This window comes from Pristiophorus japonicus, chromosome 19, assembly GCF_044704955.1.
Source record: "Pristiophorus japonicus isolate sPriJap1 chromosome 19, sPriJap1.hap1, whole genome shotgun sequence".
Taxonomy (NCBI): Eukaryota; Metazoa; Chordata; class Chondrichthyes; family Pristiophoridae; genus Pristiophorus; species Pristiophorus japonicus.
Window position 1 is genome coordinate 69,608,026 of NC_091995.1, and position 17,425 is coordinate 69,625,450.

Consider the following 17,425-nt stretch of genomic DNA (forward strand, 5'->3'; position numbering starts at 1 on the left):
ACCTGTGGAATTCTCTACCACAGGAAGTAGTTGAGGCCAATTCACTAAATATATTCAAAAGGGAGTTAGATGAAGTCCTTGCTACTCGGGGGATCAAGGGGTATGGCGTGAAAGCAGGAAGTGGGTGCTGAAGTTTCATATTCAGCCATGAACTCGTTGAATGGCGGTGCAGGCTGGAAGGGCTGAATGGCCTGCTCCCGCAACTATTTTCTATGTTTCTATATTTCTATGTTTCTATCACTGCTCTGATTGTGTGAACACTTCACTGTATGACCATCACTGCTCTTATTGTGTGAACATTCCATCCTATGACCATCTCTGCTCTCATTGTGTGAACATTTCACTGTATGACCATCTCTGTTCTCATTGTGTGAACATTTCACTGTGTGACCATCACTGTTCCCATTGTATGAACATTTCACTGTATGACCATCACTGCTCTCATTGTGTGAATATTTTACTGTAGGCCCATCTCTGCTCTCATTGTGTGAACATTTAACTGTGTGACCATCACTGCTCTCATTGTGTGAGCATTTCACTGGATGACCATCACTGCTCCCATTGTGTGAACTATTCACTGTATGACCATCACTGCTCCCATTGTGTGATCATTTCACTGTGTGACATCATTGCTCTTATTGTGTGACCATTTCACCCTATGACCATCTCTGTGCTCATTGTGTGAACATTTCACTGTATGACCGTCACTGCTCTCATTATGTGAACATTTCACTTTATGACCATCAATGCTCCCATTGTGTGATCATTTCATTGTATGACCATCACTGCTCCCACTATGTGAACATTTCACTGTATGATCATCACTGCTCTCATTGTGTGATCATTTCACGACATGACCATCTCTGCTCTCATTGTGTGAACATCTCACTGTATGACCATCACTGCTCTCATTGTGTGAACATTTCACTGTGTGAACATCACAGCTCCCATTGTGTGAATATTTCACTCTATGACCATCTCTGCTCTCATTGTGTGACCATTTGACTGTATGACCATCTCTGTGCGCATTGTGTGAACATTTCACTGTGTGACCATCACTGCTCTCATTGTGTGAACATTTCATTGTATGACCATCACTGTTCCCATTATGTGCCCATTTCACTGTATGACCTTCACTGCTCTCGTTGTGTGAACATTCCACGGCATGAACATCTCTGCTTTCATTGTGTGAACATTTGACTGTATGACCATCTCTGTTCTCATTGTGTGAACATTTCACTGTGTGACCATCACTGCTCTCATTGTGTGAACATTTCACTGTATGATCATCACTGTTCCCATTGTGTGAACATTTCACTGTTTGACCATCGCTGCTCTCATTGTGTGAATATTTCACTGTTGACCATCACTGCTCTCATTGTGCGAACATTTTACTGTATGACCATCACTGCTTTCATTGCTTGAGCTTTTCACTGTATGGTCATCTCTGCTCTCATTGTGTGATCATTTCACTGTATGGCCATCTCTTCTCTCCTTGTGTGAACATTTCACTGTGTGAACATCACTACTCGCATTGTGTGAACATTTCACTCTATGACCATCGCTGCTCTCATTGTGTGAACATTTCACTCTATGACCATCACTGTTCCCATTATGTGACCATTTCACTGTATGACTTTCACTTCTCTCATTGTGTGAACATTCCACTGTAGGAACATCTCTGTTCCCATTGTGTGAACATTGCACTGTATGACCATCTCTGTTCTCATTGTTTGAACATTTCACTGTGTGACCATCACTGCTCTCATTGTGTGAACGTTTCACTGTATGATCATCACTGTTCCAATTGTGTGAACATTTCATTTTATGACCATCGCTGCTCCCATTGTGTGATCATTTCAGTGCATGACATCATTACACTTATTGTGTGAACATTTCAACCTATGACCATCTCTGCTCTCATTGTGTGGACATTTCAGTGTATGACCATCACTGCTCCCATTGTGTGAACATTTTACTATATGACTGTCACTGCTCTCATTGTGTGAACATTTCACTGTATGACCATCTCTGCTCTCATTGTGCGAACATTTCACTGTATGACCTTCTCTGCTCTCATTGTGTGAACATTTCACTGTGTGACCATCACTGCTCTCTTTGTGTGAACATTTCACTGTGTGACCGTCACTGCTCCCATTGTGTGAATATTTCACTACATGACCATCACTCCTCCCATTGTGTGAACATTGCACTGTATGACCATCACTGCTCTTATTGTGTGAACATTTCACCCTATGACCATCTCTGCTCTCATTGTGTGAACATTTCACTGTATGACCATCACTGCTCCCATTGTGTGATCATTTCATTGTATGACCATTACTGCTCCCACTATGTGAACATTTCACTGTATGATCATCACTGCTCTCATTGTGTGATCATTTCACGATATGACCATCACTGCTCCCATTGTGTGAATATTTCACTGTGTGACCATCACTGGTCTCATTGTGTGAACATTTCACTGTATGACCGTCACTGCTCTCATTGTGTGAACATTTCACTTTATGACCATCACTGCTCTCATTGTGTAATCATTTCACTGTATGACCATTATTGTTCTTATTCTGTGAACATTTCACCCGATGACAATCAATGCTCTCATCGTGTGAACATTTTACTGTATGACCATCACTGCTCTCAGTGTGTGATCATTTCACTGTATGACCATCATTGCTCTTATTGTGTGAACATTTCACCCTATGACCATCTCTGCTCTCATTGTGTGAACATTTCACTGTATGACCATCTCTGCTCTCATTGTGTTATCATTTCATTGTATGATCTTCACTGCTCCCACTGAGTGAACATTTCACTGTGTGACCATCACTGCTCTCATTGTGTGAATATTTCACTGTATGACCATCTCTGCTCTCATTCTGTGAACATTTAACTGTGTAACCATCACTGCCCTCCTTGTGTGAGCATTTCAACCTGTGACCATCTCTACTCTCATTGTGTGAACATTTCACTGTATGACCATCACTGATCCCATTGTGTGATCATTTCATTGTATGACCATCACTGCCCCCACTATGTGAACATTTCACTGTATGATCATCACTGCTCTCATTGTGTGATCATTTCACGATATGACCATCACTGCTCTCATTGTGTGAATATTTCACTGTGTGACCATCACTGGTCTCATTGTGTGAACATTTCACTGCATGACCGTCACTGCTCTCATTGTGTGAACATTTCACTTTATGACCATCACTGCTCTCGTTTTGTAATCATTTCACTGTATGACTATTATTGTTCTTATTCTGTGAACATTTCACCCGATGACAATCAATGCTCTCATCGTGTGAACATTTCACTGTATGACCATCACTGCTCTCAGTGTGTGATCATTTCACTGTATGACCATCATTGCTCCTATTGTGTGAACATTTCACCCTATGACCATCTCTGCTCTCATTGTGTGAACATTTCACTGTATGACCATCTCTGCTCTCATTGTGTTATCATTTCATTGTATGACCATCACTGATCCCACTGTGTGAACATTTCACTGTATGATCATCACTGCTCTCATTGTGTGAACAATTCACTGCATGACCATTACTGCACGCATTTTGTGAATATTTCACAATATGATCATCACTGCTCTCATTGTGTTAATATTTCACTGCATGATCATCACTTCTCCCAATGTGTGAACATTTCAATGTATGACCATCAATGCTGTCATTGTGTAATCATTTCACTGTATGACCATTATTGTTCTTATTCTGTGAACATTTCACCCGATGACAATCACTGCTCTCATTGTGTGAACATTTCACTGTATGACCATCTCTGCTGTCATTGTGTGAACATTTCACTGAATGACGCTCACTGCTCTCCTTGTGTGAACATTGCACTGTATGACCATCACTGCGCTCATTGTGTGGATATTTCACTGTGTGACCATCACTGCTCTCATTGTGTGAACGTTTCACTGTATGAGCATCACTGCTTTCATTGTGTGAACATTTCACTGTATGGCCATCACTGCTCTCATTGTCTGAACATTTCACTGTATGACCATCACTGCTCTCATTGTGTGAACATTCCACTGTATGACCATCTCTGCTCTCCTTGTGTGAACATTTCACTTTTGACCATCACTGTTCCCATTATGTGTCCATTTCACTGTATGACCTTCACTGCTCTCGTTGTGTGAACATTCCACTGCATGAACATCTCTGCTTTCATTGTGTGAACATTTGACTGTATGACCATCTCTGTTCTCATTGTGTGAACATTTCACTGTGTGACCATCACTGCTCTCATTGTGTGAACATTTCACTGTATGATCATCACTGTTCCCATTGTGTGAACATTTCACTGTTTGACCATCGCTGCTCTCATTGTGTGAATATTTCACTGTTGACCATCACTGCTCTCATTGTGCGAACATTTTACTGTGTGACCATCACTGCTCTCATTGCTTGAGCTTTTCACTGTATGGTCATCTCTGCTCTCATTGTGTGAACATTTCACTGTATGGCCATCTCTTCTCTCCTTGTGTGAACATTTCACTGTGTGAACATCACTGCTCCCATTGTGTGAAAATTTCACTCTATGACCATCGCTGCTCTCATTGTGTGAACATTTCACTCTATGACCATCACTGTTCCCATTATGTGACCATTTCACTGTATGACTTTCACTGCTCTCATTGTGTGGACATTCCACTGCAGGAACATCTCTGTTCCCATTGTGTGAACATTGCACTGTATGACCATCTCTGTTCTCATTGTGTGAACATTTCACTGTGTGACCATCACTGCTATCATTGTGTGAACGTTTCACTGTATGATCATCACTGTTCCAATTGTGTGAACATTTCATTTTATGACCATCGCTGCTCCCATTGTGTGATCATTTCAGTGCATGACATCATTACTCTTATTGTGTGAACATTTCAACCTTTGACCATCTCTGCTCTCATTGTGTGGACATTTCAGTGTATGACCATCACTGCTCCCATTGTGTGAACATTTTACTATATGACTGTCACTGCTCTCATTGTGTGAACATTTCACTGTATGACCATCTCTGCTCTCATTGTGCGAACATTTCACTGTATGACCTTCTCTGCTCTCATTGTGTGAACATTTCACTGTGTGACCATCACTGCTCTCTTTGTGTGAACATTTCACTGTGTGACCATCACTGCTCCCATTGTGTGATCATTTCACTACATGACCATCACTCCTCCCATTGTGTGATCATTTCACTGTATGACCATCATTGCTCTTATTGAGTGAATATTTCATCCTATGACCATCTCTACTCTCATTGTGTGAACATTTCACTGCATGACCATCACTCCTCCCATTTTGTGCACATTTTACTGTCTGACCGTCACTGCTCCCATTGTGCGATCATTTCATTGTATGACCATCATTGCTTTTATTGTGTGAACATTTCTCCTCACCCTTTGAAAATCACTGCTCTCATGGTGTGAACATTTCACTGTTTGACCATAACTGCTCTCATTGTGAGAACATTTCACTTTATGACCATCACTGCTTCCATTGTGTGAACATTTCACTATATGACCATCATTGCTCTCATTGTGTGTACATCTCACTGTATAACCATCACTGCTCTCATTGTGTGAACATTTCACTGAGTGAACATCACTGCTCCCATTGTGTGAATATTTCACTCTATGACCATCACTGTTCCCATTGTGTGACCATTACACTGCATGACCATCTCTGCTCTCATTGTGTGAACTTTTGACTGTATGATCATCTCTGTGCGCATTGTGTGAACATTTCACTGTGTGACCATCACTGCTCTCATTGTGTGAACATTTCACTGTTTGACCATCACTGTTCCCATTATGTGCCCATTTCACTGTATGACCTTCACTGCTCTCGTTGTATGAACATTCCACTGCATGGACATCTCTGCTTTCATTGTGTGAACATTTGACTGTATGACCATCTCTGTTCTCATTGTGTGAACATTTCACTGTGTGACCATCACTGCTCTCATTGTGTGAACATTTTACTGTATGATTATCACTGTTCCCAATGTGTGAACATTTCACTGTTTGACCATCGCTGCTCTCATTGTGTGAATATTTCACTGTTGACCATCACTGCTCTCATTGTGCGAACATTTTACTGTCTGACCATCACTGCTCTCATTGCGTGAGCTTTTCACTGTATGGTCATCTCTGCTCTCATTGTGTGAACATTTCACTGTATGGCCATCTCTTCTCTCTTTGTGTGAACATTTCACTGTGTGAACATCACTGCTCCCATTGTGTGAACATTTCACTCTATGACCATCGCTGTTCTCATTGTGTGAACATTTCACTCTATGACCATCACTGTTCCCATTATGTGACCATTTCACTGTATGACCTTCACTGCTCTCATTGTGTGAACATTCCACTGCAGGAACATCTCTGCTCTCATTGTGTGAACATTTGACTGTATGACCATCTCTGTTCTCATTGTGTGAACATTTCACTGTGTGACCATCACTGCTCTCATTGTGTGAACATTTCACTGTATGATCATCACTGTTCCCATTGTGTGAACATTTCACTGTATGACCATCTCTGTTCTCATTGTGTGAAGATTTCACTGTGTGACCATCACTGCTCTCATTGTGTGAACGTTTCAGTGTATGATCATCACTGTTTCCATTGTGTCAACATTTAATTTTATGACCATCGCTGCTCCCATTGTGTGATCATTTCAGTGCATGACATCATTACTCTTATTGTGTCAACATTTCAACCTATGACCATCTCTGCTCTCATTGTGTGGACTATTCAGTGTATGACCATCACTGCTTCCATTGTGTGAACATTTTACTATATGACTGTCACTGCCCTCATTGTGTGAACATTTCACTGTATGATCATCTCTGCTCTCATTGTGCGAACATTTCACTGTATGACCTTCTCTGCTCTCATTGTGTGAACATTTCACTGTGTGACCATCACTGCTCTCTTTGTGTGAACATTTCACTGTATGACCATCACTGTTCCCATTGTGTGATCATTTCACTGTGTGACCATCATTGCTCTTATTGTGTGAACATTTCACCGTTTGACCATCACTGCTCCCATTGTGTGAGCATTTCACTGTATGACATTCACTGCTCCCACTGTGTGATCATTTCACTGGATGATCATCATTGCTTTTATTGTGTGAATATTTAATCCTGTGACCATCTCTGCTCTCATTGTGTCAACATTTCACTGCATGACCATCACTGCTCCCATTATGCGATCGTTTCATTGTATGACAATCATTGCTTTTATTGTGTGAACATTTCTCCTCACCCTTTGAAAATCACTGCTCCCATGGTGTGAACATTTCACTGTTTGACCATAACTGCTCTCATTGTGTGAACATTTCACTTTTTGACCATCACTGCTCCCATTGTGTGAACATTTCACTATATGACCATCATTGCTCTTATTGTGTGAATATTTCATCCAATGACCATCTCTTCTCTCATTGTGTGAACATTTCACTGTATGAGCATCACTGCTTTCATTATGTGAACATTTCACTGTATAGCCATCACTGCTCTCATTGTCTGAAAATTTCACTGTATGACCATCACTGCTCTCATTGTGTGAACATTCCACTGTATGACCATCTCTGCTCTCCTTGTGTGAACATTTCACTTTTGACCATCACTGCTCTGATTGCGTGAACATTTCACTGTATGAACATCTCTGCTCTCATTGCGTGAACATTTCACTGTATGACCATCTCTGCTCTCATTGTGTGAACATCTCACTGTATAACCATCACTGTGCGCATTGTGTGAACATTTCACTGTGTGACTATCACTGTTCCCATTGTGTGAACATTTCATTGCATGACCATCGCTGCTCCCATTGTGTGATCATTTCACTGTATGACCTTCACTGCTCTCATTGTCTGAACATTTGACTGTATGACCATCTGTGTTCGCATTGTGTGAACATTTCACTGTGTGACCATCTCTGCTCTCATTGTGTGAACATTTGACTGTATGACCATCTCTGTTCTCATTGTGTGACCATTTCACTGTATGACCTTCACTGCTCACATTGAGTGATCATTTCACTGTATGACCATCAGTGGTTTTATTGTGTGAACATTTCACCCTATGACAATCACTGCTCTCATGGTGTGAACATTTCACTGTATGACTATCACTCTCTCATTGTCTGAACATTTCACTGTATGACCATCTCTGCTCTCATTGTGTGAATATTTTACTGTTGACTATCACTGCTCTCATTGTGCGAACATTTCACTGTATGACCATCAATGCTCTCATTGCGTGAGCTTTTCACTGTATGGTCATCTCTGCTCTCATTGTGTGAGCATTTAACTGTATGGCCATCTCTGCTTTCTTTGTGTGAACATTTCACTGTGTGACCATCACTGTTCCCATTGTGTGAACATTTCATTGTATGACCATCGCTGCTCCCATTGTGTGAACATTTCACTGTATGACCATCACTGTTCCCATTGTGTGAACATTTCATTGTCTGACCATCGCTGCTCCCATTGTGTGATCATTGCACTGTATGACCTTCACTGCTCTCATTGTGTGATCATTCCACTGCATGACCATCTCTGCTCTCATTGTGTGAACATTTGCCTGTATGACGATCTCTGTTCGCATTGTGTGAACATTTCACTGTGTGACCATCATTGCTTTTATTGTGTGAACATTTCTCCTCACCCTTTGAAAATCACTGCTCTCATTGTGTGAACATTTCACTGTATGACCATAACTGCTCTCATTGTGTGAACATTTCACTTTATGACCATCACTGCTCCCATTGTGTGAACATTTCACTGTATGACCATCACTCGTCCCATTGTGTGATCGTTTCATTGTGTGACCATCATTGCTTTTATTGTGTGAACATTTCTCCTCACCCTTTGAAAATCACTGCTCTCATTGTGTGAACATTTCACTGTATGACCATCACTGCTCTCATTGTGTGAACAATTCACTGCATGCCCATCACTGCTGTCATTGTGTGAACTTTTCACTGAATGACCTTCACTGCTCTCCTTGTGTGAACATTGCACTCTATGACCATCACTGCACTCTTTGTGTGAACATTTCACTGTGTGACCATCACTGCTCTCATTGTGTGAACGTTTCACTGTATGAGCATCTCTGCTTTCATTGTGTGAAAATTTCACTGTATGGCCATCTCTGCTCTCCTTGTGTGAACATTTCACTGTTGACCATCACTGCTCTGATTGCGTGAACTTTTCACTGTATGACCATCTCTGCTCTCATTGCGTGAACATTTCACTGTATGACCATCTCTACTCTCATTGTGTGAACATTTCACTGTATAACCATCACTGCTCTCATTGTGCGAACATTTCACTATATGACATCACTGCTCCCATTGTGTGACCATTTCACTGTATGACCTTCACAGCTCACATTGAGTGATCATTTCACTGTATGACCATCAGTGGTTTTATCAGTGGTTAGGAGGCAGTGGTCAGAGAAGAACACCGGCGTGACGTCGGTGGATCTGACCTTGAGCGTGTGGGACACAAACAGGAAGTCAATTCTGGAACGGACGGACCCGTCTGGCTCGACCAGGTGTATCTGCGCGGTGCTCCGTCTGCAGGTTTGCTGAAGACGTCGCACAGCTTGGCATCTTTTACCGCATCCATCAGGAGTTTGGACGTGGCGTCCAGTTTGCTGTCGGCTCTGCTGGATCGTCCAGCCGCATCGATGATGCAGTTGAAGTCACCACCCAGAATGACCGGTCTGGACGTTGCCAGTAACAGTGGGAGCTGCTGGAAGAGGGCCAGCCTCTCGTTCTTCACAGCTGGAGCGTAAACATTAATTAACCTGAGAGGGGAGTTTTTGTACATTACATCTGCTACGAGGAGGCGGCCGCCCACCAACTCCTTAACTTCGGTGATGGTGAAGTGGCCTCCCCGCAGCATAATGCCCAAGCCGGAAGCTCGGCTGTCGTTGCCCCCTGACCAAATGGATGGTCCATGGTTCCACCATCGTGACCACTGCCGGTAACTGCTGAAGTGCGGCAGGCCGCACTCCTGCAAGAACAGCAGGTCCGCTTTGACCTTGGCGAGGTACCCCAAGGTGGAAACACATCGCGTAGTCGATTTCACGCTACGCACGTTAATACTAGCAATTTTTAAATCCATTTTTACGCTATGTTTTACATTTACATACATTGCAGTTCAGATACATCGTCTTCAATTTCAGGTGAACCGTTTTCAGTTCCCCCATATTCCACAATGGCGATTTCCAGCATGTCTAAGTTATTACTATTTACATCAAATTCCACATTTACTGCACCTGGGGTGGCGTGGTCATCATCGTCCTCTGCTGTGGGGATGTTTTGACCAGGGGACTGCCGCAGTTCTGCGATTAAGTCCTCAATGTTCTCTGCAGTGTCCTCGCCTGGTGTTGGTGGTTCCCCTTTTTCGTCAGTCGCGGTGGTGTCGAGCTGGTGTGCGTCGACCGCTGCGTCGCTCCCGGTGTTCCGGAGGTGGGGTGTGCTGGGCACTTCGCTGCTCCCGTTATCCCGGGGCTGGTCTGCGTTGGTTGCTCCTTCGCTCCCGGTTTCCCGGAGCTCGTGTGCGCTGGGACCTTTGTTGCTCTCTGGTTCCTGGGGCAGGGCTGTGTTGGTCGCTTTCCTGCTCCTGTTTTTCCTTGGCCGTGGGATGGCGCATTGCCTCTTCTTCAGGCGGTGGCACTTTTCCTCATCAGACAAGCTGCCGTCGCTGGTTTCTGCCGAGCTTGGTGGTCGCCTCTTGGCCTTGCGCCTTTTCCCGACTATCTGCCATTCCGCTTCCTCGTCTGATGTCAGCTCGTCTCTGGGTTCGGTGCTCTGGGGGCGAGGTTCGCTGCTGGCTGCTGGTGGCTCGCAGCTCACGGTAGCAGTCTTCTCTTCCTCGCCGTCTTGTCCCGAGTTCATGGTCGGGGGGAGGGTGTGGCTCTCCTCCGGAGCGTTGTGTTCGTCAGCTTCCTCCTCCTCTGGTGCAAAGTTCTTTGCTGCCTGCGCATAGCTGCGATTGCGTTTGGGGCAGTTTTTGTAAAGGTGCCCCGCCAGACCACAGAGGTTGCAGCACTTGGTCTCCTTGCAGTCTTTTGCCTGGTGGCCCTCGTTCTTGCAGTTTCGGCAGATGACCGTCTTGCAGCTTGCCGCCACATGGCCTGCCTTCCCGCAGGTGCGGCACACGTTGGGTTGGCCAGCGTACACCATGTAGCCCCGGCTTCCTCCGATGGAAAAGCAGGAGGGTGGTTGCAGGATGGTTCCGCTGGCGTCCACCCTCAAGGTGGCCTGGATCTGGCGCTTGCTGGTCCATATTCCGTACCCGTCTTTCACGTCTTTCACGTCACTGCTGCTTCCTGCCCCATCGACAAACCTGATGAGGAAAGTCAGCACATCGATGACGGGGATGTGGGGGTCGAACATTTGCACTGTGATAGTGCGTCTTCGCTGCGACGGGAGGGTGAACAGCGGCTCCCAAGTTATCACTGAGCGCACCGGTTCACTCGCCTCCTTCAAACCCTTCAGGAACTTCAGGCAGAGGGTGACGGTTCTGAAGGTCACATCGAAGTAACCTCTCTTCGGGAGGTCCTGCAAGGCGAAGACGTCGGCGAGTTTCATGCCACATGTTCCCAGCAGGAGTTTCTTCACGAAAAGTTCCCGGTTGATCATTGTCTGTCCTTCCACTTTCTTTACCGTCACTCGGATGGTGTTTCGGACTCCCTGGTTCGCCGCTCGGTTGGCCGCCATCCGGGTTGCAGGTTCCTCCTTTCGCTGTGAGTTTTGGCCGAAGCCTTCATTCTCTCGGTGCCCCGGCGGGCGGACCTCCGTGTCCGCCCCCTGACAGGCCCAAGGGCCCGTCGAATCGTTAGTCGACATGCAGATTTTGTCTCCTCTCTCCAATTGGCGCCTGGCTCAAGCCAAAGGCCAGAGCCAGCAAAACTGGAAAAACGAGTTTCTGCAGTCAGTCGATTTGCATATGAATGCCCAATCAACAGGTTACATTTCTCGTTTTTCTGTTCAACTGCGATTCAGTACAATAAACAGGGTACATTGTGGTACATTTACACAAATTACATTTCATGTGTTACATTACAGAGCCCGGAAAGGGTGATGGTACATTTACATTTTTTCTTTTCAAACTTGCATTTCATAACACACCTTACATTGTACATGGCACTACATTGATGTTTACAGGTTTGGTGCTCTATGTACACAAAGTGTAAATTTCAAATACAAATACAGCCCGAGGGAGTTTGCTGCTGATTTCTGCCCCCGGGTTTTCCGTGGCGGAAGGGTTTTAGACTGTGGCCCTACCCCACCGTGCCTTTGCGGCGACTGCACCAATTTTCAGTGCGTCCCTCAGCACGTATTCCTGCATCTTGGATTGCGCCAGTCTGCAACATGCGGACATGGTCATCTCCTTGTTCTGGAAGACCAGCAAGTTTCGGCAAGACCAAAGGGCGTCTTTGACCGAGTTGATGGCCCTCCAGTAGCAGGTGATGTCTGTCTCGGTGTGTGTCCCTGGGAACAGCCCGTAGAGCACAGAGTCCTGTGTTACGGAGCTGCTTGGGATGAACCTCGACAGCAACCACTGCATCTCTTTCCAGACCTGCGTCGCAAAGGCGCAATCCTGAAGGAGATGGGTGACAGTCTCGTCCGCCCCGCAGCCGGCCCGGGGGCACCGTGCCGTGCTGCTGAGGCGTCGGCTGTGCATGAACACTCTGACGGGTAGGGCCCCCCTCACCGCCAACCAAGCTACGTCTTGGTGCTTGTGTGTAAGCTTTGGCGATGAGACGTTCTGCCAAACAAGTTCGACAGTCCGCTCAGGGAACCACCCGACAGGGTCCACCGTCTCCTTCTTTCGTAGGGTGTCCAGGACCACTGTTTGATGGCCTTGTGGTCAAACGGGTTTCTTTTGAAGAACTTTTCCACGAAGGACAGGTGGACAGGCATGGTCCAACTGGTGGGGGCGTTTCGCGGCAGCGTGGCCAGACCCATCCTTCTCAACAATGGGGACAGGTAGAACCTCAGCACGTAGTGACACTTGGTGTTTGCGTACTGGGGGGCTGTGCATAGCTTGATGCAGCCGCACACAAAGGTGGCCATCAGGATGAGGGCCACGTTCGGAACGTTCTTTCCTCCACTGTCCAGAGATTTGTACATCGTGTCTCTGCGGACACGGTCCATTTTGGATCTCCAGACAAAGTGGAAGACGGCTCGGGTGACTGCCGCGGCGCTGCATCGTGAGATGGGCCAGACCTGCGCCACGTACAACAACACCGAGAGCACCTCGCTCCTGATGACCAGGTTCTTGCCTGTGATGGAAAGGGAGCCCTGCTCCCAAAATGACAGTTTCTGTCTGACCTTGGCAATGCGCTCGTCCCAGTTTTTGGCGCACGCCCCGTCCGCTCCAAACCATATTCCCAGCACCTTCAGGAAATCTGGCTTGACGGTGAAGGGAATGGAGGTTCGGTCGGTCCAGTGACCAAAGAGCATGGCCTCGCTTTTGGTGCGGTTGACCTTTGCTCCCGAGGCCAGTTCAAACTGGTCGCAGATTGCGAGCAATCTGCGGACCGACTGCGTGTCCGAGCAAAAGACGGCGACGTCGTCCATGTACAGCGAGGTTTTGACCTGGGCGCCTCCGCTGCCTGGGATCGTCACCCCTCTGATGCCCGCGTCCTTCCTGATGGACTCGGCAAAGGGCTCGATACAACACACAAACAAGACAGACGACAGAGGACAGCCTTGCCTGACTCCAGATCTGATTGGAAAGCTTTGAGTTTCCCACCCGTTGATTAGAACTGCACTACTGATGTCTGTGTAGAGCAGTTTGACCCAATTTCGGATGCCCTCCCCGAACCCCATTTTGGAGAGCACGTCCATCAGGTACGTGTGCGATATCCTGTCAAAGGCTTTCTCCTGGTCTAAGCTGATTAGACAGGTGTTCACCCTCCTGTCCCGCACGTAGGCGATCGTATCTCTGAGTAGCGCGAGGCTATCAGAGATCTTCCTGCCGGGGACAGCGCAGGTCTGGTCCGGGTGAATCACCAGCTCAAGAGCAGACTTGACCCTGTTGGCGATGACCTTTGACAGGATCTTGTAGTCCACATTGAGCAGCGAAATGGGCCGCCAGTTTTTGATTTCCTCCCTCTCCCCCTTCTGCTTGTAGATGAGGGTGATGATGCCTTTCCTCATCGATTCTGACATGCTGCCGGCCAGAAGCATACCTCCGTACACTTCCAGCAGGTCCGGGCCTATCCAGTCCCACAGAGCCGAGTACAACTCGACCGGTAAGCCATCGCTTCCGGGAGTTTTATTCGTCTCGAAGGACCGGACGGCCTTTGTCAGCTCGTCCAGAGTTAGCGGGTGGTCCAGACTCTCTCGCTTGCCGTCGTCTAAGACTTCCGAAATAGACGACAGGAAAGACTGGGAGGCCGCGCGGTCTGTGGGCTTGACTTCGTACAGCCTGGCATAGAAGGATTCGCTGATCCTCTGCATGTCAGGCTGCGAAGACGTCACAGAACCGTCTTCTTCCTTTAGGCTGGTGATCACAGAGCTCCCCCTGTGTAGCTTTTGGAAGAAGAAACGCGAACACGTCTCATCCTGCTCGACGGAGCGGACTCTGGATCGGAAGATGATCTTGGAGGACTCCGAGGCAAAGAGCGAGCCTTGCTGGCCCTTCACCTCTTCGAGTTCCTCCGCGACATCGACCCCCATCGACTGCAGCAGGAGCAGGTTTTGCATATTTGTCTGGAGTCGGGATAATTCCCTCTGTCTCCCTCTCGCCTCCTGAACACCTTTGAGGATGAAGAACCTCTTGATGTTCGTCTTGATTGTTTCCCACCAGTGCATCGGGGAATCGCAGAGGGGTTTTACGGTTCTCCAACCTTTGTAATCCCTCTTGAGTTCATCAATGTTTTCCCGAGTCAACAGTTTCACGTTCAGCTTCCATATCCCTCTGCCAACTTTCTGGTTGTCCTGCATGTGGCAGTCAGCCAGTAGGAGGCAGTGGTCAGAGAAGAACACCGGCGTGACGTCGGTGGATCTGACCTTGAGCGTGTGGGACACAAACAGGAAGTCAATTCTGGAACGGACGGACCCGTCTGGTCTCGACCAGGTGTATCTGCGCGGTGCTCCGTCTGCAGGGTTGCTGAAGACGTCGCACAGCTTGGCATCTTTTACCGCATCCATCAGGAGTTTGGACGTGGCGTCCAGTTTGCTGTCGGCTCTGCTGGATCGTCCAGCCGCATCGATGATGCAGTTGAAGTCACCACCCAGAATGACCGGTCTGGACGTTGCCAGTAACAGTGGGAGCTGCTGGAAGAGGGCCAGCCTCTCGTTCTTCACCGCTGGAGCATAAACATTAATTAACCTGAGAGGGGAGTTTTTGTTCATTACATCTGCTACGAGGAGGCGGCCGCCCACCAACTCCTTAACTTCGGTGATGGTGAAGTGGCCTCCCCGCAGCAGAATGCCTAAGCCGGAAGCTCGGCTGTCGTTGCCCCCTGACCAAATGGATGGTCCATGGGTCCACCATCGTGACCACTGCCGGTAACTGCTGAAGTGCGGCAGGCCGCACTCCTGCAAGAACAGCAGGTCCGCTTTGACCTTGGCGAGGTACCCCAAGGTGGAAACACATCGCGTAGTCGATTTCACGCTACGCACGTTAATACTAGCAATTTTTAAATCCATTTTTACGCTATGTTTTACATTTACATACATTGCAGTTCAGATACATCGTCTTCAATTTCAGGTGAACCGTTTTCAGTTCCCCCATATTCCACAATGGTGATTTCCAGCATGTCTAAGTTATTACTGTTTACATCAAATTCCACATTTACTGCACCTGGGGTGGCGTGGTCATCATCGTCCTCTGCTGTGGGGATGTTTTGACCAGGGGTCTGCTGCAGTTCTGCGATTAAGTCCTCAATGTTCTCTGCAGTGTCCTCGCCTGGTGTTGGTGGTTCCCCCTTTTCGTCAGTCGCGGCGGTGTCGAGCTGGTGTGCGTCGACCGCTGCGTCGCTCCCGGTGTTCCGGAGGTGGGGTGTGCTGGGCACTTCGCTGCTCCCGTTATCCCGGGGCTGGTCTGCGTTGGTTGCTCCTTCGCTCCCGGTTTCCCGGAGCTCGTGTGCGCTGGGACCTTTGTTGCTCTCTGGTTCCTGGGGCAGGGCTGTGTTGGTCGCTTTCCTGCTCCTGTTTTTCCCTGGCCGTGGGATGGCGCATTGCCTCTTCTTCAGGCGGTGGCACTTTTCCTCATCAGACAAGCTGCCGTCGCTGGTTTCTGCCGAGCTTGGTGGTCGCCTCTTGGCCTTGCGCCTTTTCCCGACTATCTGCCATTCCGCTTCCTCGTCTGATGTCATCTCGTCTCTGGGTTCGGTGCTCTGGGGGCGAGGTTCGCTGCTGGCTGCTGGTGGCTCGCAGCTCGCGGTAGCAGTCTTCTCTTCCTCGCCGTCTTGTCCCGAGTTCATGGTCGGGGGGAGGGTGTGGCTCTCCTCTGGAGCGTTGTGTTCGTCAGCTTCCTCCTCCTCTGGTGCAAAGTTCTTTGCTGCCTGCGCATAGCTGCGATTGCGTTTGGGGCAGTTTTTGTAAAGGTGCCCCGCCAGACCACAGAGGTTGCAGCACTTGGTCTCCTTGCAGTCTTTTGCCTGGTGGCCCTCGTTCTTGCAGTTTCGGCAGATGACCGTCTTGCAGCTTGCCGCCACATGGCCTGCCTTCCCGCAGGTGCGGCACACGTTGGGTTGGCCAGCGTACACCATGTAGCCCCGGCTTCCTCCGATGGAAAAGCAGGAGGGTTCCGCTGGCGTCCACCCTCAAGGTGGCCTGGATCTGGCGCTTGCTGGTCCATATTCCGTACCCGTCTTTCACGTCTTTCACGTCACTGCTGCTTCCTGACACATCGACAAACCTGTTGAGGAAAGTCAGCACATCGATGACGGGGATGTGGGGGTCGAACATTTGCACTGTGATAGTGCGTCTTCGCTGCGACGGGAGGGTGAACAGCGGCTCCCAAGTTATCACTGAGCGCACCGGTTCACTCGCCTCCTTCAAACCCTTCAGGAACTTCAGGCAGAGGGTGACGGTTCTGAAGGTCACATCGAAGTAACCTCTCTTCGGGTGGTCCTGCAAGGCGAAGATGTCGGCGAGTTTCATGCCACATGTTCCCAGCAGGAGTTTCTTCACGAAAAGTTCCCGGTTGATCATTGTCTGTCCTTCCACTTTCTTTACCGTCACTCGGATGGTGTTTCGGACTCCCTGGTTCGCCGCTCGGTTGGCCGCCATCCGGGTTGCAGGTTCCTCCTTTCGCTGTGAGTTTTGGCCGAAGCCTTCATTCTCTCGTTGCCCCAGTCCGGGGCACGGGCGGACCTCCGTGTC